At 41.1% G+C, this 23,601-nt stretch overlaps 1 protein-coding gene and 1 long non-coding RNA gene across 5 annotated transcripts in view; one reads left to right on the top strand and one right to left on the bottom strand.

The window, feature by feature from the left end:
- RAD51B (RAD51 paralog B) overlaps positions 1-23,601 on the bottom strand; it is a 690,361-nt gene that overhangs the window by 276,456 nt on the left and 390,304 nt on the right. The gene's annotated exons all lie outside the window — the stretch shown is intronic.
- On the top strand, positions 958-6,214 carry LOC125963692 (uncharacterized). The gene is made up of 3 exons (XR_007476046.1): positions 958-2,601; positions 4,885-5,080; positions 5,879-6,214. It is a non-coding gene; the product is annotated as an uncharacterized LOC125963692 (long non-coding RNA).

The following is a 23,601-nucleotide window of genomic DNA, read 5'->3' as shown; positions in this document are numbered from 1 at the left end:
ATACCTCCAGATTCTAAGTAAGGACTCTTGCTGCATATTAAGTGCTCAACGCATAAATCAGGAGATAATTTATTTTATTACTTTTTGATTTCTGCTTTTCCAAGTGATAGAGAAGACATGTTTTTTTTTAAAAAATACATGTATATTTTGATATATAACATATATATATATATATATCTATCTCAATCACTTTGTTGTATACCTGAAACTAACACAACATTGTAAATCAACTGTACGTCAATAAATACATAAATAAATAAATCTGAAAAAAAAATACACAGGGACTTCCCTGTTGGCGCAGTGGTTAAGAAGTGCCTGCCAATGCAGGGGACACGGGTTCGAGCCCTGGTCCAGGAAGATCCCACATGCCGCGGAGCAACTAAGCCACAACTACTGAAGCCCGTGCACCTAGAGTCCGTGCTCCATAACAAGAGAAGCCACCACAGTGAGAAGCCCGCGCACTGCAACGAAGAGTAGACCCCGCTCGCTGCAACTAGAGAAAGCCACGCACAGCAACAAAGAACCAAAGCCGCCAAAAGTAAATAAATAAAATAAATTTTAAAAGCAAACAAACATAAAAACTCTAATATATTCATATAATAAACTTTAGGATTTTATAATACTGTTACAATGTTAAAAAATTACCAATCCCACTACCTTAACAAGTCAACTGTTTTCATTTATCCACACTCCAACCTGATACATATATACATGTTTATAATTTTATATTCTGCTTTTATTGCTTACCATTATACAAAAGTTCTTACCAATTCAAAGTCTTCAAAATCATCATTTAATTTTAAATTGTTATCAATTAATATAAGCACAGTGTATTAAGGGAACTAGTCGTTCTTCCACTGTTAAGACACTGAGGGTGTTTTTCCCTTCGTAAGTAATGCTGCAATTAATTTGATTAGTACACCAGTCATTTTGTAATTTATTTTTCAATTTCAGATTTTATTACTTTTCCCTAGAACCTGTATCCCCAGCAATAAAATGTTAAAATAAGAACTTTGTTCTTAGAAATACTGATTACTTACGATCTCTTTAGTACTCTTCATATGACTAAAACCAGAATTAAATCGATGACTTCAATGTGATGATGACTTCAATTTCTCTGACTCAACTCGATCGCTTCCTGTGCCCAAAGTTTAACTTCTTGCACCAACTGTCAGATCTGTAGAAGTTCAGCAGCAAGAGAGACTGGGATTAAGACTGTAGGAAAGGCTCGTGAAGGAGATGGGCCTTGACCCAGGCCTTAGAAACATAGAAGGATTGGGAACTAACCTCAGAGAAGAGGGACTCTACAGATAAGGAAAGCAGCTTGAGAGAAAATACCAAAGTATAATGATAAAGCATGTGACTCACAGAGCTACTTCCCTGAGAGCAGCAGAGGTATCTCTGGCAAACAGCTGCAACAAGCCTGAATAAGAGGAGAAGGATCTGAAAGCCAGACGTAAAAACTGAGACTTCCCAAAATGAAATGAATTCCGGGTCCTAGTCATCAAATCAGATGAAACATTTAAATGGACTTTTCGGTAAATCTTTTCTGGGGGTAACTTCAGATACCGAAATCGACCTGGCAGGATGAAGAGAAGCTTCTTACTCCTTTCCACAGAGAATGCTTAGCAGACATCAGATGGTGAGGGACATGATAGAAATGGCCAGCGAAATGGCAACCAACACTGGCCAGGACAGGTAACAATGATGCTATAACTCCAGTTACATGAACTATAACTCCAGGGACCAGTCCTCAAATTCAATGCCCAAATAGGGTAAATCTGTACCCATTTGTCAAACTCAGGGTGTCACCTGACCAAATCTAGTCAGAGGTAAGGTGTAGCACATATTTCTTTGGTTGACCACAGTATAATATCCTGGATCCAAATGAACTTTCTTTGCACAGTATTTATTATTCTAATAAACCAAATGGAATGTTTAGAGATGACTGGAGCAATCTGATTGGCAAACTTACAGGGCATTAATTCTTCCAATGTGACCTGGTGCATAAAAAGTGAAACTATAGCACTCATGTAAACAATCCATCTGCCTTATTTCCCTCCCCCAGGCACCTCAAATTTTCAGCTTATGTTAGCTGTAAGACGAGCTAATGTTTTTAGTGTAGAAAAATGGCATTATCCCAAACAGAACTTACTTTAAGAAAAAGAGGAAAAATTCTATAGCCATACAGATTGTATCAGTAGGTACCCATGACCAATGACTAAGATGAATCACTATCACATTTCAGCAGATAGGTGAGACCATGGCATGAGCATCTCAGAAACTAAATACTAACTTATTCCAGGCATCAAAAGTTCCACTTTAAGTGGAAAACTGTGTGATAACTTTTGCCCCTTAAATATGTACACTTTTGAACTGATCCCAAAGAAATGACTGCAAATCAATAATACAGTCTAATTGTCTCATTCTTTCAAAACAGGTCCCTCCCTTCGGGTACTTTGAAAATTAAAAGTGAATGATTGTCTTATGAGGCAAACAATTTATCAAAGGAGTTGGATAAGTCAAATATGAAAGCAGGACTTGGATTTACGGGGCCAGAACCAAGAGACAGAGGCTCTTTCCAGGGGTCAAACAAACCAGGTAGGTGCCCTTTAAGGTCGATTCTTAATTATCTCCAGGTAATTACCTCACACTTATTTTTGGCAAGTCTTGCTTTCAACTTCTTGCTGATGTTATTAACTCTTTCTATCAACTCCTTTTCCCCACTGTCTTTGAATTCATTCTTAGATCTAAAAGAGGAAACATTTTTTGAAACAAGCTGAAACACAAACTCCTTAAGATATTAATATTTTTAGAGAGGAGAGAGAGGAAAAGGAAGAAAAAGAAAGGGTGGAGGAGGCAAATGAAGGAGGAAGAGAAAGAGAAATGAAAAAGGAAGAGAATAGGGAAGAAATGAGCGGTACTAAGTGAAAAGGAGGGAGGGGGAAGGGGGAAGGAGAGGGAAGAGAAGAAATAGTTCTATTTAGGATGATAAAGAGAATACTTCCAGAAGTGGAAGAATCAAGACAATAGAGAGGGATATGCTGGACTGTTTTCCAGCTCCTCCCAAACCACCTGTTTATCACTCAGTACTAAGGAGTATTTGTAAAGCTCAATGGTATGCCTTGCATTTAAACAGACTAGGGCTCTTCACAATGTTTATGCCATGATCCCTTTGGTGGTTTGACGAAACCTATGGACCCCTTCTCAGAAAAATGTTTCCAAGTGCATAAAATAAAATACATAGGATAACAAAGGAAACCAATTTTATGGAAATCCAGTTTTCAAAATAATTTTTGAATATACAAAATATTAATAAATGTGCTTCTTAATCCATTAAATAGCAAAATCTAGTGGTGGGTCTAATATAATTACTATAACGTCAAAGTAGTGATAAGTGTAAAGAATATTTCAAGGTATTTGGAGCAATTGAAATGTAATATTAAGTATCTGTAGTTTAAAATCACAGGTTCTGCTAATACGACTATGGTTTATTGTCTACATTCAAAATTGAAGAAATGCTCAATTTCATTAAAAGGTTGGTGAAAATGGAGATGTAATTTTTTTTCTTACCCACGTTCATAGATATCCAGAACTCAGGGAGAAGAGGGGTCCACTGACCCTAGGATAAGTATCTCTTATCCTATTCTTATATACAGAGTAAAAACAACTGGAAGAGTTAGTCTCTTTTAATACTTTTAATGATACTTTTAATCTAGCAGCAACATAAGATTCCACAAAATTATATAGACCAAAGCTGCTGAGGAAACCAACAACTCTGAAGAAATATAACTGAAGAAACAGCATGAAGTAGCACTAATTACAAAGGTTTCTTGGAAAAGGCAAGTCCTTTCCAAATTCTTAAAGGAGTGCTAACACACTGGGGACACTGACTAATTGAAAAAATTAAATATGAGCCCCAGCTCACACTACACATCAAGGTAAGATCCGGACAAACTAGAATTAAATATAATTTAAACTATTCAAAACACTAGGAGAAAATATGGGTGTTTTACTTCTTTGTTTTTAGTGATTGTTGAGACACAGCAAGATTCAGCAGAGTATTTGAGGCTAAATAAATATACCCTTTGAAACATATGGTGATACAGTGAAGTTGGGAAGAGTGTGGGCTCCCAGGCCAGACGGGCTGGGTTTATGCCACTTCCATCTATATGACTTTGTGGGCCTTAATTTCCTCATCAGTGAAACAGAGATAGCATTACCTACCTCACTGGTTTGTTATAAAGAGTAAGTATATATAAATTTATACATATGAAACTGCTGACATGATAGCTAAGTGCTGAAAAACATGTCTATTATTATCATTACAGCTTCTTGTAAGGTCCTTTTAAGCCTAAAGGAAACTATAAAGGAAAATACTGATATACTTGATTACACAAAAATGTAAGACTTTTATATATCAATGGTTCCATAAACAAAATTAAAAGGTAAATGAAAAACTAAGAAAAATAACTGAAATAAACATGAGAGACAAAAGATTAATGACCTTACTACAAAAAGAGTCCTTACAAATCAATATAAAAACACACATTAACATCCCAATAGAAAAATGGATAAAAGACCTAAACAGACAACTCAAAAAGACAAAATACATCATGTAGAGAATTTGTTCAAAAGAGGATTTAATAAGAGAAAATACCGAAGGTAAACAGTTAAGTAGAAAAACTTGGACCAAAACTACACATAGCATCCTATCAACTTTATAAATACTCACACAAGTGCATTGAAAAGAGCATGAAATCAATAAAACAGAACGTTAGATAGAGGATTATGAGTAAGTGATTTTTATTTTCTTCTTTTTTTCTGCCTTTGTGAATGAAGAGTTTGACCACATTTACAATGAGAAACATTCTTTTTTAATAGAAAAAGAACAGAACACTGCAGCATTCATTGGAATAGTGAAAAATTAGGAGCCATCTAAATGTCCATCGATAACAAATGGGTTAAAAACATACATAATATGTATGCATATATCAAATGACTTCATAAGCAGCTGTTATAAAAGAATGAAGTACATTTTTCTGCAGCTTTTACATAAAAGGAAACAAGTTGCAAAACAGTTAAGTATAACCCCATTAAAAATACTGTGTATATTTCTCCATTATTTGCCAAAAGATATGTGTGTGTGTGTACGTGTGTGAGACAGAGAGATGAAAGGAGGAGTGGTGAAGGAGAAGCAGGAGAAAAGCTTTGGGTCTGAGGGGGTGTACTGAATTACCAGAAGCTAAGATAGGACCATATTTAAATGTAAGTTCAAAACTACACATCCAAGCTAGATCCACAGCATTTTATATGGCTCCTATTTCTCCATCATATCATTTCTCAAGCCCTACATTTGAGTCCATACACAGACAATTTCCCAGGAAAACCAGGACCTAATCATTCTCTGAAGCTCAAAATGTCCACAGCTAAAATACAATAAGCAATGCTTTTTTTTACACTGTATTTTGCTGTTTTCTAGTTTTAGCTGCTTGGCTATAGGTATACTCAATTCCTTCAGGCTGTAGAAAGAAGAATTTGAGCTCTTTCTCTTTTGTAGAAGCTGCAAAAGACCCCTTAGAAATGAGTCTCAAAAAGGAAGGCTATTGGCTATGAAAGACACTCCTTTTGAATTCTCAATAAAAACCAGTTCCTTCCTGAACCTTCCAGGTTATGAAGGCGTCTCCAAATGGCAGACAGGTCCATCTTTATGTGCGTGAATCCGAGATAACATGGCTGAGTAAGAACTGCATTGGGTCACAACAGACACTGGTGGTTTTCCTATAACATTAGAAAATGGAGAATTTGTACATAAATGTGTTAGCATTTCATCTTTAAACAACATGATTCTTTCTCACCGTCAAAAACTGTATTTCAGGGCTTCCCTGGTGGCACAGTGGTTAAGAATCTGCCTGCCGGTGCAGGGGACACAGGTTCAAGCCCTGGTCCAGGAAGATCCCACATGCTGCAGAGCAACTAAGCCCGTGCGCCACAACTACTGATCCTGTGCTCTAGAGCCCGCGAGCCACAAGTACTGAGCCCGCATGCCACAACTACTGAAGCCCGCGCGCCTAGAACCCGTGCTCCACAACAAGAGAAGCCACCACAATGAGAAGCCCACGAAGCCCATGCACCACAGCGAAGAGTAGCCCCTGCTCGCAGCAACTAGAGAAAGCCCGCACACAGCAACGAAGACCCAATGCAGCCAAAAATAAATAAATAAAATACATTTAAAAACAAAACAAAACAGTATCTCACACTTTTATAAGGGCTGAGCTGCCAAAGTACAGAACTAAAGTCTGAAAAGAATTCAGTACGGCAAGGAGCAAAGTGGCTGGGCGCGGCAGACAAGGAGGCAACTTAGGTTAGCTTGTGTACGTGGAGGAACAGGTGTGACACTTACAGGACACTTCAGAGAATAGAGCCCATCACAGGAAAGTCTCTTCTTAAAACTATTTCCTTTATTTTGTTTTCCTAAACATTAGAGCCAAATGACAACGCTTCCACATTCCTCCAAAAGCTTCAACAGGTTTTAAGCTATTTACTAGCATTTAAAAGAGAAAAAGCCGGGGCCCTCTCCCCTTCTGTAGCTACACTCCCCTTCAAAAAAACAACACACGCTGGGCTCTTTCACCTTATGCTTTTAAGAAGGAATTTTAATGGGATGGAGCTTCTGAGGTGCACAAACTTAGGAGGGAGGAGCACAATAGTAAATTACACCTTGCAAAGATTCTGAGCCCACTGGCCACTGCCAGTGATGTTAAGTCCATAAACAAAATCTGTCTTTAAGAAAGAAAAAAATGTCCTCCTTGAAAGGTGCAACAGAGAGAAGATGAATCACTTCTTTTATTCAGGGTCTGTCATACAAGAACCAAGGACTTGTCAATGACTCCAAACAGCAGGGCTGTGACAACTAGTCAAAGACAAACTTGTTTTGTGCCGCATCTCTCTTTTCTCTGGAAGCATTTTCCTCGCAATTAATGTAAGTTATGAGGCTGCACTGGAGAGCTCAATAAACTGACACTCAAGAACATTAGCTGGCTTTTTTATGCTGAAAACCAAGGGAAACTGATATCTCTGGCTTGTGTCCATGACGGGGGAGGTGCCAGAACCTCTGGTCGCACTTTGCTACAGTCCTGCCACTGCACTGGGGCTGGGCCCCCAGCTCACCTCTCCCATCTTGTTTTGCCAATATTCTCTCCCTTCCTGTGAATGCCCCCTACTCCTCAGCTCTACTCCCCTGCTTTTTTACTGTTAGATCCCAGCCCCTCAGGTCTCTGGTTTTGAGATGTCATTTTAATGTAGGTCTAAGGCCCTCAGTGAATGCTGCTCATCCTAAGGTTATGAGCAACTTTGGGCAACACCCCAAACGCCTGTTGCCAGCGAATCTGGGAGAAGATTTGGCCTATTTTGGGTAAGGTTTTTCTCCCTATGGACAGAAATAATAAAACCATGACCACCGTGTTTTTTCATTTTGTAAATATAAATCCAGAGAATTCTGTAAGATTTGAAAACATCTAATTAAAGGATTTGACTGAATTTGGGTTGTTTCTCTTAAAAGTAAACTCTATAGCTCTATACCTTGGGCATTATAATGAGAAAATTAAGTGTCTTGACTCAGAAGCAAATATGGAAACAAGCTGTGACTTATTTTTACCACTGTTCTATTCCAGAAACTTAAAAGCATGGCCTGCTTAGCGAGGATCCACATAAACACGGAGACACATTTGCTGTAGTCCTAAGAGCAGAAGATATCAATTAATTAGTGGGTGTGAGAATAAAGGCAAGACAAACTATGGGGGGAGAGGGGGTAGCGAGGAGTGACGAAAACAGCAAAACTATCATAAATAAATAATTCAGAAGTGGGAGCAAAGCCAGGCTATAGTTCTGAGACTGCATCTAGGGTTATTTTGAGCAACACATTTATTCACTAAAGCACCAAAGCAGCTATTAGAGGAAACAATAAAGAGGTCCCTTCCCCCTGGAAATCTGAGTCCTGCTTTGGAATTTTTATGACATTTCATTCTTAACAAACAAGAAGGTCTCACAACCCTCTTCTAGCTTCAAAGCATCCCTATGGTAGTGGCCTGTGATTGATATCCTTGGTCTGATTTATATGTTGTTTCAGGTATTCTCAAAAGTCATACAGTTTATTCTTTATGAAAGAATGGCAGCTCTGGCAGGCAAACAAATATACAAAACGTCCATATCCCTAAGCTACAGGCTTCCCCTGATTACTGTGACTCACACCTGGGTCACTTTAACAAGGAGCCTTCATGTCACCAGTGCCTTCTCTGAAAAATTAGGATATTACCAGCACCCTCAGCTATCAACTAAAAAAAAAAAAACCCTGAGATTCCCAGCTGGAAAGTAGAGCAGGGTACGGTGAAAGTACGTGGGTAGACTATAGTCCAGTTGCTCTTTGTTTCGTGCAACAAGTGGGTTCCTAAAAAGTCAAGGTTTGAATACTTTTCTTCTTCACTTTTGTAAATGGAATCATTTACAATTCACATCAGGAACTTGCTATTTAATAAAATCCGACTGTGGTTCCAGTTGTAAAGTAAAGAATGCTTTTATAATTAAAATAAAATCTTTCTGCTTCATCAATTTTATACATTCAGACTTGGTTTTACTGGAGTGTCTTAAGGTAGGGTATTCACAGAGTATTATCACTAGACTTAGGTATGTATTGTTTTGTTTTAATGATATTCTTTTCTTTTTCAGCAAAAACACAAAGAGGTATTTCTGTACCCCAAGCTCATCCTCTTTACAACATGAAAGGACAAAACCGGTGCTGCAGCTTCGTTTAGCTTAGTGTGTCCTGTGGCATGTGAGGCATCTAGAGCAACAGACACTTTGGGAGTGCTGAGACACTGGCAAACCATTAAGGAAAAAAACTGGAGGCAATGTCCCACAGACCACGCAACAGTGTTTCTAAACCAGCTGAAGAGCTGAACCACAATCAGGCTGCTCTTTCAAAACAAAAACCCTTCTGTATACCTGAGTTAGTGAGGGCAGCATTTTCAAGCTGGCCCAGCTTGGCCACTGCTGGCCCTTGGCCACAGCCGCTGACGCCACTCAGGACAAGGGCTCAGGTGCCTTTTCTCCAGACCTCCATGACCCACTGGCACACAGGGGCAAGAGTGCCAGCGCCACTGGGTGCATCCGTCCAGATCTGCCATTTCAAAGCAGCTGCCTGCAGGCCTTGTCTACATGGATGCAATGGGGCAGAAAAAGTAAAATGCTGGGGAGCTGGAAAAAAAAAGAAAGAGGGAAACCTTACAGACAGTATGTTGGAAGCATATGTTTTAGAATCACTGCAGCCAGCTCCCTGTCAAGAAAATATTGGCCAGGTTGGTTGGTCCAATCTCATGCAGCGACAGATGGTTTATGCCTCACTATTCGAGTCCCTGCTCCGAGAGTAGCAAGAAACAAAGGATATCGTGCTTTGTGGTGTAGTTATTCTGCCACCTAGTGTTACACATGAAAACAAATAACATCTTTAAAAATAGATACTGTGTTAAAAGAGAGTCAAGAACCTTGCTAAATTGCATTTTTTTCTTTCTTAAAAAGAACATCCTTCATTTATGCTGGCATCCTGGGGAGGGACCACCAACAATCACAATAGTCCTTTTCTCATCTGAATGGAAAGCCAGAGAGCATCACGTCCGAAGTTTAGGATGTGAAGGAGAAATAAATATAACCTCAAAAACCCATTTGAATGATTTTTAAAAGCCCTAGTCCCTCCATGTAAGGTAAATACCACGAAGAGAATAATGCAAACCAGGAAGTGAAACCACCTGCACCTGGGCAGGGAAACTGTAGCCACTGCAGTTTCTGTCCTAGAGAAAAGAAAACAGGGATTGCTCCGTAAGGCGTTATCACCTGTGTAACTAATGCACCAGGAGGTAATGAAACGAGTTGCGGGCTTAGAGTGAGAACCTGAGTTTGAGTCCCAACTCAGCACCTACCTGTGCTGGGTGAGTCACTCTGTATCGCTGAGCTTTGGTTTTGTTTTCTGGAAAACAGCTGTACTTATGTCTATTCTCCCTACTTTCACAAAACTGTCCCGAGGATCAGTTTGATAATGTATGTGAAGGCATTTTGTCCACGATAAAGCACTGTGGAGACCATTTCCCCACTCTGTTATACCCTTCTTTGGTTTACGGCATCGCCCATATGTATGGAGCCCTCCGTGTGAAGGGCTTGTATAACCAACTTGTGTTTATTCTCAACTAAGTGCTTTTACGGTTAAAAAAAGTATTAAATAAGGAAATGTTTAAATAGTTCATGAAGCACTGGAAAATAGCCTCCTCCACTACACTAGAGAAGAATTAGCAATATAGTTTAAAATCCGGTTACTCCAAATATATCTCCTTAAAATTACATTCCCTTGAGAATAAGGCTATCTTGATCAGCTGTTTCTACTGAAATTGATATATTCGTCTATGTTCTTAAAGTTATAGAGAATCTGAACTGAAATTTCCTTCTTGTGGGCAGAGCTTTCCTTGTGATAATAAACCAGACATCAGGAAACTTAAGAGCTTTTCATTTCTGTTCCCGTACTCACTTAACTGTGTAACTTCAGGCGAGTTGCTTAAGGTTCTCAATTTCAGTTTCTGAACATGCAAAAAGTAAGGGGCAAACTAAACCACTCCTCCCAGTTCAAAGATGAAAAGGCTGTTCTGCTTTTGACAGTGAAATTCCAACAAAATTCAAAGCTCATGGCAGACTAGCTACAATGCAATCTTCAGCAAAGTCCTAAAAGCTGTGTAAGTTTTCAGTCACAGGATACAAAAGACAGCCTGAGGCGAGGGGGCCGCTGTGGAATGGGTGTGTTTGTGCCCTCTACAGGATCTCTTAAAGCTGCTCAGAAACCACCATGGGCTAAAACAAACAGGCTGCGAGAAATGCTTACCCAGCCACCTACCTGGGCTTTCAAAGTTCCAAAGAAAGACTTTGCTTCCATTTAGCTCCGAAAACACCCTTTGCTCTTTTTAGTAATATATTTAACAACGCCAAGAAAAGAGTTCTATTTATCCAGATTTCCTCTCTCCCTACCAATGTCAACATTAGCAGGGAGGACGGCAAAAACAGCCTGGAGTTTTCACGATGTGAACATCAGACTGAAGTCACACGGCAGAGAGGCCCGGTTTGGAACATGATTGCCAATAGAGGATACAACTCATGCCTAGAAAAACCCAGCCGTTGATTTCTGTTTCAGAAATCACAACCACACTAGGTTTCCAGGCTCTTCTTCCCGTATGGAAGCACCTTATTCCAGATTCCCTCTCCCTTAGGAGGATGTCACTGCCCAGTCCTGTAAAAATGCTCAGCTTTTGCTCATTCTCCCCAGTCTCCCCAGCTGCTATGTCTGTGTACATCCTGGCACATTTGGGCCAGGAAGATTAGTCCTTTCCCTTCCCCCATCTACTGGAACTTCTACCCCCTGTATCAAAAGGATTTTTTCAGGCCTTTCCAATACTCCGCTGGAGGCCATGGAGACAGATCTAATCAGGGTTCTCATCAATCTTTCTCTGCTGGCCAAACAGAGCCAGGAGGCTAAACGGAAACGTGCTGGATTCTTTTTTCTCCCTCAAGACACACTTCTGTCCAGAGAGTTAGGACCCACTGTGTGTTTCTGGGAGCTAACATTTTCCTGGGGAAAGTTCAGGGATTTCACATTTGCCCCAAACCAAACACACATGAAATTTTAAGTCTTAAATTCCACAGAGCCTTTTAAAAGGAGGGGCCTAGCCTCTCCTTGGCTTTTAACAAGCCTGAAGGCTTGTGGTAGCTCATTCATTTTGGCGGTTTCCCAGAACAGCTGACATACTGAAAATAAGCACACTGCTGTCCCCTCACCGGAACGCCCCATACCACCTCCCCTCCCCCACCCACGCCCTGACATCCACCACTGCTCACACACACAGACCCAGGAGAGTAGATACATGCTTAAAATAACACATAGGTAAACATCATCTCCGCCCCATTGCTCAGAGCTTAGTATCGATCTTGAATGTTCCCGGTTTGGGATTTCATATGTAAATAATCATTGGTCTAAATCAGACTGTGGAATTAAACCCCTATTTCATATGCGAGAGCAGGAATTCACCTTTTGGGGAGATGTGTCTAACACCAAAAATCTCCTTGGAGAGATGCCTCCATAGGCTTCCAAACTGCCTCTATGTCTCTGTTCTTCTTGATAAGCAACAGGAAGATACATGGGGTAACTTTTGTTGCACAATTTGAGTCAAGTATTTGAGGCACACCCCTCTGTGACTGGGAACCCTTGGCGGAAAGCTGATTTGGGAGAAGGATGTAAGAAGCTTCACACACTAGTAAATCACACGAATGCTATAAAATCTGAACAATGGGCTTCAAGTAGGAACCTAGGTCCCCCATGCAAGGCACCCTGCCATGTATTATTAAATACATCAGGTATCTGATCAACCACAGCTGGACGGCGACTTGACTCAGAACATAGCAGCAGCACCAGTTCCCCAAACGGGCAAAGGGAGATAGGCAACCAGTTTGTAAAGCCTTTCAGTAAGAACTACTTTCTTAGAAGCATTAACTTTGTAGCCACCCCAGTTTGCTGGACCCTATCCTGGCTGGGGCCCCTTGAGATCACAATACAAGTGGGATTAAGACCCCTACGACCAGGACCGGGCCTGACTGGCCTAGAGGGGATGGAGGAGAAAGTGAGGACGGAGGTCATGGTTTTGCCCAGGTGTCTTCACCTTGGTGTCATTCGACACATCTCAGCTCTTTTGTGTTAGGACATTCATCTACCCAAATGTTAGAAGATTATTTTCTTTATGAAGTATGCTGATTAATTGCCAAGGCAACACCTGTGCGTCCCCTTTTTTTGCTACGGGAAGCATTTTAGGAAATCCATGTACAAGACTGCCTGGAGATCACCCACCCAGTGGCTTGGAATGCAGTGTGACCAAAGGCATTTCCAGAGAGCTCACAGGGCACAATGGCCATGCATGGGTGGATTTGCTGGATGGATTAGACAAACCAACCGCAACCTTTCCATCTTTTGTTTCCATCCCTTCCAGTAGATTGGCCTTGTTACCAATACTGATGCCAAGACAAGCAATTGCTTGCAACAAAGAATTGTTGTTAACCTCTACCCCCTGCTTCATTCACCCTAATTATTCTCTAACAATACAGTGGTTTCAAAAAGCCTCCAACTGTCCAGCAGACACTATGGGCCAGAGGAATCACTGAACACAAGCAGCATATCAATAAAAGACAATACTGAAGCAGCTTCTCTCTGGGTATTTGCCCCATCTTCTCTGAGACAATGGGAGAGAGAGCTCAGGGAATAAAAAGGAAGTTCTGCCCTGCAGATCTTTTGTTTGTCTGCCAGTGCTGTATCTGTTCCAAGTTCTTGGGCATATCCTTTACCACTCTCAAATACAGGAAAAAGCCTCCATTTCCTAGGAAATGCAGCTTCTGTGTTTTTGATGAATTCTTATTGTAGCCAAATCAGACTTCAATGAGGATTCTGGTTCAGATTTTTTTTTTTTTCTTCTAAGGTCAAGTGCATCTCATGTACAGAGAGATGTGGGCCACTGAGCTAATTCATAACAACATTATAACAACATAAATAGTTCTTTCCATAACATTTTAGATGGCAGCACAGAGCCCACCAACAGATCAGCATTTTGTTTGGTTTTGTTTTTTGTTTTTTTAAACAGATAACATGGGTTGACAGAGTAACTGAATAGCAAAATAAGGGATTGGAAGCAGGCCATCGTGAAAGGAAACCTGTTTAAGAAATTGAAATTGATATAATAATCCTGGAGGTTTCCAAACAGGGAGAAAATAAAGTCAGCAGAAAATTAAATGAGAGGAAGCCTCTGTTGATTACAAATCAACATATAATTAGATTGGGATGCACCCATGGTGATGAAATGCCAAAGGAAATAAAAGGTCAGTTGTTTCCAATCCTCAATGCTGTCAGTCCCGTGTTTAAGGAGAACAGACCCACACAGTAAGCCAGAATCTCAAAGATATCCCAGAATAAAGGGGATTCATTATAGTCTGTTTGAGTCATCGAGTAGTGTGTGTCCATATGTAAATGGAACATGGGACCTGGAATGTGTATCGTGTGTCAATTACTGTAGAGCAATTGAAGCAATAAAAACCAAGGCTCCAAACCATGCCCACTGCAGAGCTATAAATAAGCGAACAAAGGGAAACTAAATTTCCCCAAGGGAGAAAAAGGCCTGATCAAAAGCAATCAGCAAGCTCTAGACCTCAGAAAATACAAAATAACACCAACTATGACAATTTAATAGTGATGTTGCTCAATACTTCTTACATGCTGGATGACCTAGCCAGAAAGATAAACTATTAAAAATATGAAATAATATGCAGAAAGTTGCTTTTTGCCTAAAGGTTTGCATAATATAAGGATATTTATAACTGGAAGGCCCTCAAATGCCAAGGCACAGGGTGAGGGAACCAGAGAAACTTCAGAGGTAAGGTACGGCCAGGCTGAGACAAACTGGTCTGTCATCTATGTACACAGTCAACCCAAGCAGGGGGGATCCTGGGGACAGGGCAGACACCACCAAGTCATTTAATCCCGGTAATAACCCAATAAGTGTTGTCAGATAGGGAAAGTGAGGGAATGTGTGCCCAAGGTCGCACAGCTCAGAAGTTTTGGGGGTGAGGTACAAATTCAGTCGGTCTGACTCCAGAACTTGTGAAGAGAGAGATAGAATTGGGCAGGAGAATCATGTAATGGTCTTTTGAATGGCAGGGAAAAAAAACAAGGGCTGGACTGCCTGGGGTGGGGGGGGGCAGGCAGAGACTACAAGTTTTTAAAAAATAAAATCTGAGAATCAAAATAATTTAAATTTAAATAGAAATTATATTTATTAGATTGAGCCAAAATGATGAAACCAAATATTTTATTATGATGTCATGATCGACAATTTTAAAAGAGCATAAGTAAGTTTTTCTCATAACAAAGGAAGAAAGAAAAGAAACTTTAAAAAAGAGAGAAAGAAAGTTGTTTAATGCTAAGCTCGACCCTGAATAGCAGCTTACAAGAGGGAAGAATGTGCAATTCGGGTTTGTTAATGTACCAGAGCCACAGTTTAAAAGGAAAGACAAGATGTCATAGAATAGGTCCTGGTGGGTATCAGGGTTAAAGCCATGATAGCATACAAACAGCTACTGGCCAGCAGAACAAATGATAAACATTCTTTTTTTTTTAAAGGTAACTTTTTTTTTTTTTTGCGGTACGCAGGGCTCTCACTGTTGTGGCCTCTCCTGTTGCGGAGCACAGGTTCTGGACGCGCAGGCTCAGCGGCCATGGCTCACGGGCCCAGCCGCTCTGTGGCATGTGGGATCCTCCCGGACCGGGGCACGAATCCGTGTCCCCTGCATCGGCAGAAGGACTCTCAATCACTGCGCCACCAACTTTTTAAAAAAATTTATTTACTTATGTATTTTTGGCTGTGTTGGGTCTTCATTGCTGCATGCAGGCTTTCTCCAGTTGCTGAGAGCCGGGGCTACTCTTCGTGGTGGTGTGCGGGCTTCTCAACACGGTGGCTTCTCTTGTTGCAGAGCACAGGTTCTAGGTGCGCGGGCTTCAGTAGTTGTGACTCGTGGGCTGTAGAGCGCAGGCTCAGTAGTCGTGGCGCACGGGCTTAGTTGCTCCGCGGCATGTGGGATCTTCCCGGACCAGGGCTCGAACCTGTGTCCCCTGCATTGGCAGGCAGATTCTTAACCACTGGACCACCAGGGAAGTCCCGGTGATAAACATCCTAAGATAGCAAGCTCACCAGAATTGCTTGTCTCAGCAGACATGTCACATATGAATTGGGTTTTCTTTTAGTTTCATGAGATAATATATACAAAGTGACCAGTACAGTGCCTGAGGCCACTCAAATGCTAGTTCCTCTCCTTTTCTTTCTGAGCTTCCCACCCTAGCCAACAAAAAGATAAGATAAGCTCTCTTTCTCTGAAAGCTTAAGTTGGAGAAATATAAAATAATTACCTAAATCTTCAGAAAGAAAAACATCAAGGCAAGTTCCTATGGGTTAAAGTCCTGGAGTTCCGGCATTACCTATGAGTGAGTTGGGATGAGTATGGGAATACAGCCTGTTTCCTTGAGAAGTAAATGAAGTAGGGATATGAACAAATATCGGGCCACACGAAAACAAGAGGCTGCCGTTTGTACCCTGGACACTTTATCTTACTCTCCTAGTGACTCACCAGAAAGAGCAAGTTCCTGTGCTTTAGTTAGAAAAATAATCATCCTTTATCACCATATTTCCTCCTAGCAATCGATGAGTAAAGCACTTCTAATGAAAGATTAGGTAAGTGAAAAGTATTGATTATACCTATGCTGTAGAAAGTGTACACTGGACACTCGAGCTTTAAATCACAGTGGCTGGAGGAGAAAGGCTTACACTGCCAGTGCATACCATCTTCTTTTTCTCTCCCTTCTCCCTGACAGGACAATCACCAGAAGTTCCTGTCTATTGTCTGTCCTTCCCTAAAGTGCTTGTGTGTGGAAGTGTGGACTTGAAGCTGTTAAAGGCTTCCAGATCCTGGGGTGAAAGGTGCTGTTTTAAGTCATCCCACTCATTACAGATGTAATAGGCCTGGGCCGTGGCTCTAAATATATACAACGAGGTCTGTTCAGACATTAAGGAAGGAAAAGATCCAAGGCAGTCTTTATTATTGCAGATATAACACCCCGGGTAATAAGGGTGCCCTGTAAAAACCGCTGTTGCTGATAAAGAGGGGCTGGGGGCTCCTGGACAATTTCAGTGTCACACTTAGTGAAAAGGTCTCTTTGCTCCAGATGCCTACATGGATGTTCTCGTGGTCAGACGGTGGCCTTTCAGGTAGACTAAGTAAAAATACGGAACGGTTGTGCACCAGAACAATGTGGCCAATGGAGCTTTCTCACATCCAGTCGAAGATCTTTCATTTCTTTACTCCGATATTGCATTGCAATTAGGGTGGCCAAATTTTCCCAACCTAAAAACCTTGTCAGTAAAGTATATTTAAGGCAACAGTGGAACAGAATATTTGAAATGAGATTGTTGGAACATCTGATAATTATATCAGAGTCTGCTGGACAAAGAGGCCTCATGTGGTTCTTTTGGCTGGTGGTGATAGAAAGGAGGCTTTAGAGTCTCAGAACTGGATCAGTACCACTGGGCTGGGCTGTTGGGATGGGTGGGTGGGAGTGGGAAAGAGTGAAAGGAGAGAAGGCAGTGAACAAAAGAAGAGAGTGGTGAGTTGATGAAAACATATCAAAGACAGGCACCTGGGACTCAGTGGGAAAAAAAAGAAAAAGAAAAAAAAGGACTCCAAAATATAGCTTCTTGAGGAAAAGGAGAACCTGAGTCTAGAGCAGGACCACTACTTCTTCCCTTGGAAGGTCAGTGTTTGAGTCTGTTAGGGCTGCTGTAATCAAGTCCATTAACGGGGTGGCTTATAACAGAAAGTTATTTTTCACAGTTCTGGAGGCTAGGAAGTCCAAGATCAGGGTGCTATCATGGTCGGGTTCTGGTGAGGAACCTCTTCTGGAATTCAGACTGCTGCTTTCTCATCGCATCCTCAGGCGGTGGAAGGAGCAAGAGAGCTCTCTGGGGTCTCCTTAATACAGGCACTAATCCCATTCATGAGGGTGCCACAGATCATAACCAGGGAAAACAATGCAATACATGATGTGGTCTAACCATGAGAATTGAGACCAAGCTGAGAGTTTCAGTGATGAGGAAGGGTTAGCGTGATCTATCAGCAACATTTCCTTGTAAAAATTAATAAATTCTATTTTGTAAAAAAAAAAAAAGTTTAAAAATTTTATTTTATGTATTTTTTTATACAGCAGGTTCTCATTAGTTATTCATTTTATACACGTCAGTGTATATATGTCAATCCCAATCTCCCATTTCATCCCACCCACCCACCCACCCCCTCCCCACTTTCCCCGCTTGGTGTCCATACATTTGTTCTCTACATCTGTGTCTCTATTTCTGCCCTGAAAACCGGTTCATCTGTACCATTTTTCTAGGCTCCACATATATACGTTAATATACGATATTTGTTTTTCTCTTTCTGGCTTACTTCACTCTGTGTGACAGTCTCTAGATTTATTAAAATCAAAACCATAATGAAATAACACTTCACACCAACTAGGATGGCTACAAGATGGACAATAAAGGTTCATGTGGAGAAACTGGAGCCCTTATACATTGATGGTGAGGATGTAAAATGGTTCAGTTACTTTGTAAAACAATGTGGCAGTTCCTCAAAAAGTTAAAACATAGCGTCAAGATAAGACCCAACATTTCCACTCCTAGGTATATTCCCAAGAGAAATTAAAACACATGTCATTGCAAAAACTTGTATACTAATGTTCATTAACACCATTATTTATAATAGCTAAAAAGTAGAACCAACCCAAAGCCATAGAGACAAAGTAGATTAGTGGTTGCCTAGGTGTAGGGGAAGCAATAGGGAGTGACTGCTAATGGGTACAGAATCTCTTTTAGGGATGAAAAAGTTCTAAAACTCGATAATGGCAATAGTTGCACAACTACAAACCAAAAAAATACTGAATTGTGTACTTTAAATGGGTGAATATTATGGTAAGTGAATTATATCTCAGTAAAATATTTTTGAAACATAATGCTAATTTGTAAGTTTTCTAAGTAATGTTGCTGATAGAGCCGACAAAGAAAAACCTACAGAAGTGAGGTGTGAAACATACGATTGAGGTGCATCGACTGTAACAAAAAAAGAGAGTGGTGGGGGCCCTGGCAAATGGGAGAGACATACCTGCTCTAAAGCCCGCGGCAGCTCTGCAAGTCTAACCAATCATCAACCAGCAAGAATGTAGGCCAGGGTATTCCCTGGTGGCACAGTGGTTGGGAATCTGCCTGCCAATGCAGGGTACACAGGTTCGATCCCTGGTCTGGGAAGTTCCCACATGCCGCAGAGCAACTGAGCCCGTGAGCCACAACTACTGAGCCCGCATGCCACAACTACTGAAGCTCATGCGCCTAGAGCCCGTGCTCCACAACAAGAGAAGCCCCTGCACACCGCAACTAGAGAAAGCCTGCACACAATGAAGCCTGCAATGAAGACCCAATGCAGCCAAAAATAAAATAAATAAATTAAAAAAAAAAAGAAGAATATAGCCCAATGTTGCCAGATTTCCAGTTTTCAAGAGAAGTCAAAAACCTGGATTTTTATATGATGATATCTCTCAACTTGTTAATACTGAAACAGAGTTCGTATTTTCTTAAAGGCATCACTGAGTTAAGTAACATGTGTCTCTGGGCCAGAGAGGATTCCATGATGGCCAGCTCGTGACCTTCGATCAACACATCCACCTTCCTTTGCTGTTAGCAAAGATGATTGCATTCAAGGAGCTCAGAAGCCTTTATATATTAAGTAACCTCCACAACTTGGGACAGTTCAACGAGTTGACAAATATTTATCATAGATCTCTTGGGTGTAAGGCACTGGAAGTTAGGGGCAGTGTGAAACAAGAGTATACATCCTGGTCAGGCAGTTGTCATCACAAACGGCAAGTGTGGCATCTGTGAGGGAGGTGGCTCCGGAAGCCTGCACAGACAGTTACACCCATGGCACTAAAACCAGGCTCCCGAGTTCCGGTACGCGGCTGGGCCCCGTCATGTGAGCCTTAAAACTGAGTTCGTTTATTTTTTCATTGCTTCAGAGAACAGGAGGAAGCAGACTCAGAGTTTCTCAGTGTGCTTATGAGCTTCCATTCAAGATGCAGCTCATTCTTCCAGAGTCAGAAGGGAACAGACACTTGAATGCAGGTGCTCTGTAGGCTGGAGATTTAAATCCCTGAGTGGGCTCAAAAGCAGAAACATTTTTTCCAATAATCTTCTTCTGAAGAAATTTCCCAGGACAGGGAGCTTTGAGGAAGATACATCCCTGCTCACATAATTTAAAGAGCAGGTGAATAAAAGGGGGAGGGGTCAGCTGATGTGATGAAGGGTCATACAGGTGTCCTCGAAAATGGGCAAGTCCTGGAGAAGCAATCTGTGTGCTTTCTCAGAGACTTAAGGAACAGATTGTTACAATTAGTTCAGGGTCTGCATACAAATGACACTCCTTTTGTGTGGATGTCTGCAAATCTCTATAGGGCCAGCAGTCATTTGGAATCCAGGTCAGCCAGGGGAAGCTGAGTGGGAACATGTGTTTCTGTGTCTCCAAGAACGACTCCCCAACTCCTTCCCAAAGCAGCACATGCAGATAATGGCCTATATGGGGTCAGTGTCCTGCTAGGTTTTCACTGAGCTTCCAACCTCATTAAAAAAATTTATTAGTCATGCGTAAGAAAATAATAGAATCCAAAGTGTGTTCTGCCATAGAAACAACCAACATGGTTAAAACACCCGGCTAGTGATTCCAAAAACTCTCCCTATACAGCATGAATAGATCCCTGAGCCATAATCTAAACAAATGCATGCTCTACTGTTCTCAGCCCCCTTCCTCTTCAGTTTCATTGATCTAATCAGCTTTAAGTACTTCACCTCTCACTAGCACCTTAATTTCAACTCAAAGTGGCACAAAGGAACCTCATCACTCCCCAAGGCTGGTTTTCCTCCTAATTTTTCATTAAAAGCATCATGATCCACCCAGAGACCTGAGTCCCTAATCTGGGGCATCATCCAAACATCAACCTCTGTATCCCACCTGGCATTACAGTCTGCCCGTTTGACTCCCAAGATGCATCTCAAATCTATCCCCTCACCTTTGCCCCTACTGCTACCGAGTCCAAGCTCCCTCTGCCCACCGCACCAACAGGCCAATAAATCAGGAGACAAGGTGTTGAGGCAAGGACTCTGATTTACTATTCGGAAACCCACAGACTGAGAAGACGGTGGACTAATGTCTCCAAAAACACATCTTATCAGGGTTTGGATGCCAGTTTCTTTTACAGAACAGAGAGGGGGAAGAGGTGGGGAAGTAGAGTAAAAAGGCCATACGTTTTGCAAATATCTCCTGGAATAGCCAGCCTCAGGGAGGGGATGTGTTAATTCCTTCTTTCTTGCAGCCGTTCACAGGTGGACAGGGTCAGGATGTTTCCCTGAACAAAGGCACTTTGGTTTAACATGCAGGCAGAAGGGCAGGGTTCCCCGAGGCAGGCCATTATGTATAGAGAGTATCCTTCTAGTGAACAAAAGCAACAGGAAGCAAAGGTTAAAGTAAAAGAAACAGATCCAACGTGGGGTCAGAGTTGGCTCTTTCCTGTCACACTACTGCTACCATTTCTAGACCATGCAACAAACTGGTCCCTATTTATTACCCTTTTTTCCCATCCCACACTATCATCAGAATTTTGTTACTGAAACATAATCAAATAAAGTTACTCTTTCTTGAAAACCTCCATATGCCCCTCCAGTGCTTAGGAGAGAATGCCTTAGGATGTTACACAAGGTCCATCGGAATCTTATCCCAGCTTAACCTATTTAGGTTCATTTTTTGCCACAATCCCATGTTTAAAATGTCTCCTTCTACCCCAAGCATGCTGTGTGCTTTCATCCATGCTGTTCCCTGTATTGATGACGCTCCTCCCACCTTAGTCTGAAAAATGTCTATACATTCTTGAAGTTTCAACTCTAACGTTTCCTTTGCAGAAATATTTGCTGCTGCTTCTGCGCTTTCCCAAGTATTTTGCTCATACCAATCACAAAGCACTAACACAATGTTGAACTTCAGGTCTGAGGTGACGTCTTATTCACAACTTTATTTCCAATGACCGGTACACTCAGGTACTTAATAAATGTCCATGAACTGAATGACTAAACCAGGAGATTAAAGCATTTCAAAAGCAAGAGAAGTGGACCTTCCAGTATAACTAAGTACAATCATGAATCTAAAAATGAACATTTCTTCTAAAATAAACTTCATGATGAGTAATATTAACCAGACAAAATAATGTAATCAATATACGTGGCCTTAGCTTAGACACCTAGAACTGACATTTCAGTCCTGTGAATATGGTCTCTTAGGGAAAACAATTAGTATAGTGCCCCACAAATAATAAGCACTATATGTGTATTTGCTGTTGTTATTAGGGGGTTATGTTCTGACCCAGAGTCCATCTAAATAAATATAAAAATAAGCTATCATAATGGAATTCTACTGTCTAAGTAAGTGGCCTACAATACTTAATCTTACATTAAGCAACTAAGATCCCCACACGTACCCAAGTTTCCCAATGCAAATGAAAATACCCTGCTTCAAACACATGTATGAGCCAATGGCCTCTGGCCATAGCCCACATACTAGCATCTGAGGACAGATACTTAAATGTTTTTGGCACTATCTCCTAGGTTTTTCTATAGACCAACATCATGCCAACTGATCTACACAGCCCCTCCAGTACCTACAGCTATTTTCTAGAGGCTTGAGTGAGTCAGGAGAAGAAAATGATTAATCAACTTGGAGAGATTTGAAAGCTGGAAGAGAGCCATCCTGTGAGTAAAACCTCGGAGCTATGGGGCTGTAGCCATTGGAAAGTTAGGGGATTTCCATGGTTGAAAACATTTGGCCACCTTGCTATGGTCCTCTGACCTTGCAACAAAGACAGAACAGACTTAGCTGGGTGATTTACCTCTGACAATATCCTATGTCTGCTGCCTTTGGCTGTTCACTCTGACTTGACAAAACCAAAGTTATTCCCCCAGAGGCTTATGACTTTGGAACTGGCTCAGAAAATTCCCTCTGCTTTTTCCTCCCAATGGATATCATTTTCAGTCCTTGGCTTCACTTTTATGTATAGTGAGGCTTAAATGAAAGGTGTAGGTAAAGCATCTGGCTCAATACTTGGCAAATGTTAGGTGGGTCTACTATTTTTTAGGCCACGTTGGTCTCCCAACACTCGGGGCAGATAGGACCGCAGTGCTTTTCTTTTTTGAAAACCTGGCAATACCATTTAAAATCACTTTTCCTGCTTAAGATCTGTATCACTTGCCAGTGTTCCTCATTTCATCTATTCGAATTCTTCCAATGCTTTTATAGGGACTTGCTTTCTGAAGTTACACTTTTTTTAAGATGCTACTCTAATATTATCCAGCTTTTATTTCCCTCAAGTACTAGAGACATTGCACCTGAGTAGTATAATTGCATGTTCCCTGTTTGTTGTTTACATGTAAGGTTTTATTGATACAAGAAGAGCTTCTTGAATTTCTGATCTCTTTGTCTCCCCTAGTATGTCTCTACTTCCATTTTCTTGCCCTTTCACATCATGTACACTGCCCTCTTTCTTCTTTCTTTCATTTAAACATATGATCACTTGGATTTTGTTACCATTTACTGCCATCTCTTACTTGGTTCTGCTTTCTGTTCTATCGCTGCGTTCATAACACATTCTTTGTGTCTGCTATCAAAAATGTGTCAGCAGGATCAACTAATGCCTGACTGTTTACCAGTCTCTTATGTTGCTCTCTTTACCATCATCTATTTTCCTTACATAACTTCTTAGAACCACATCCATTAACTTAATAAAGAAAGAAATTTTGGCAAAGCTTTCTGCTTAATTCTCTTCCCTGCCAGGAAAATATCCAA

The sequence above is a fragment of the Orcinus orca genome, chromosome 2 (genome assembly GCF_937001465.1).
Source record: "Orcinus orca chromosome 2, mOrcOrc1.1, whole genome shotgun sequence".
Classification (NCBI taxonomy): Eukaryota; Metazoa; Chordata; class Mammalia; order Artiodactyla; family Delphinidae; genus Orcinus; species Orcinus orca.
The sequence above is the reverse complement of the archived record's forward strand: the minus strand, read 5'-3'. Positions and strand labels throughout refer to the sequence as shown.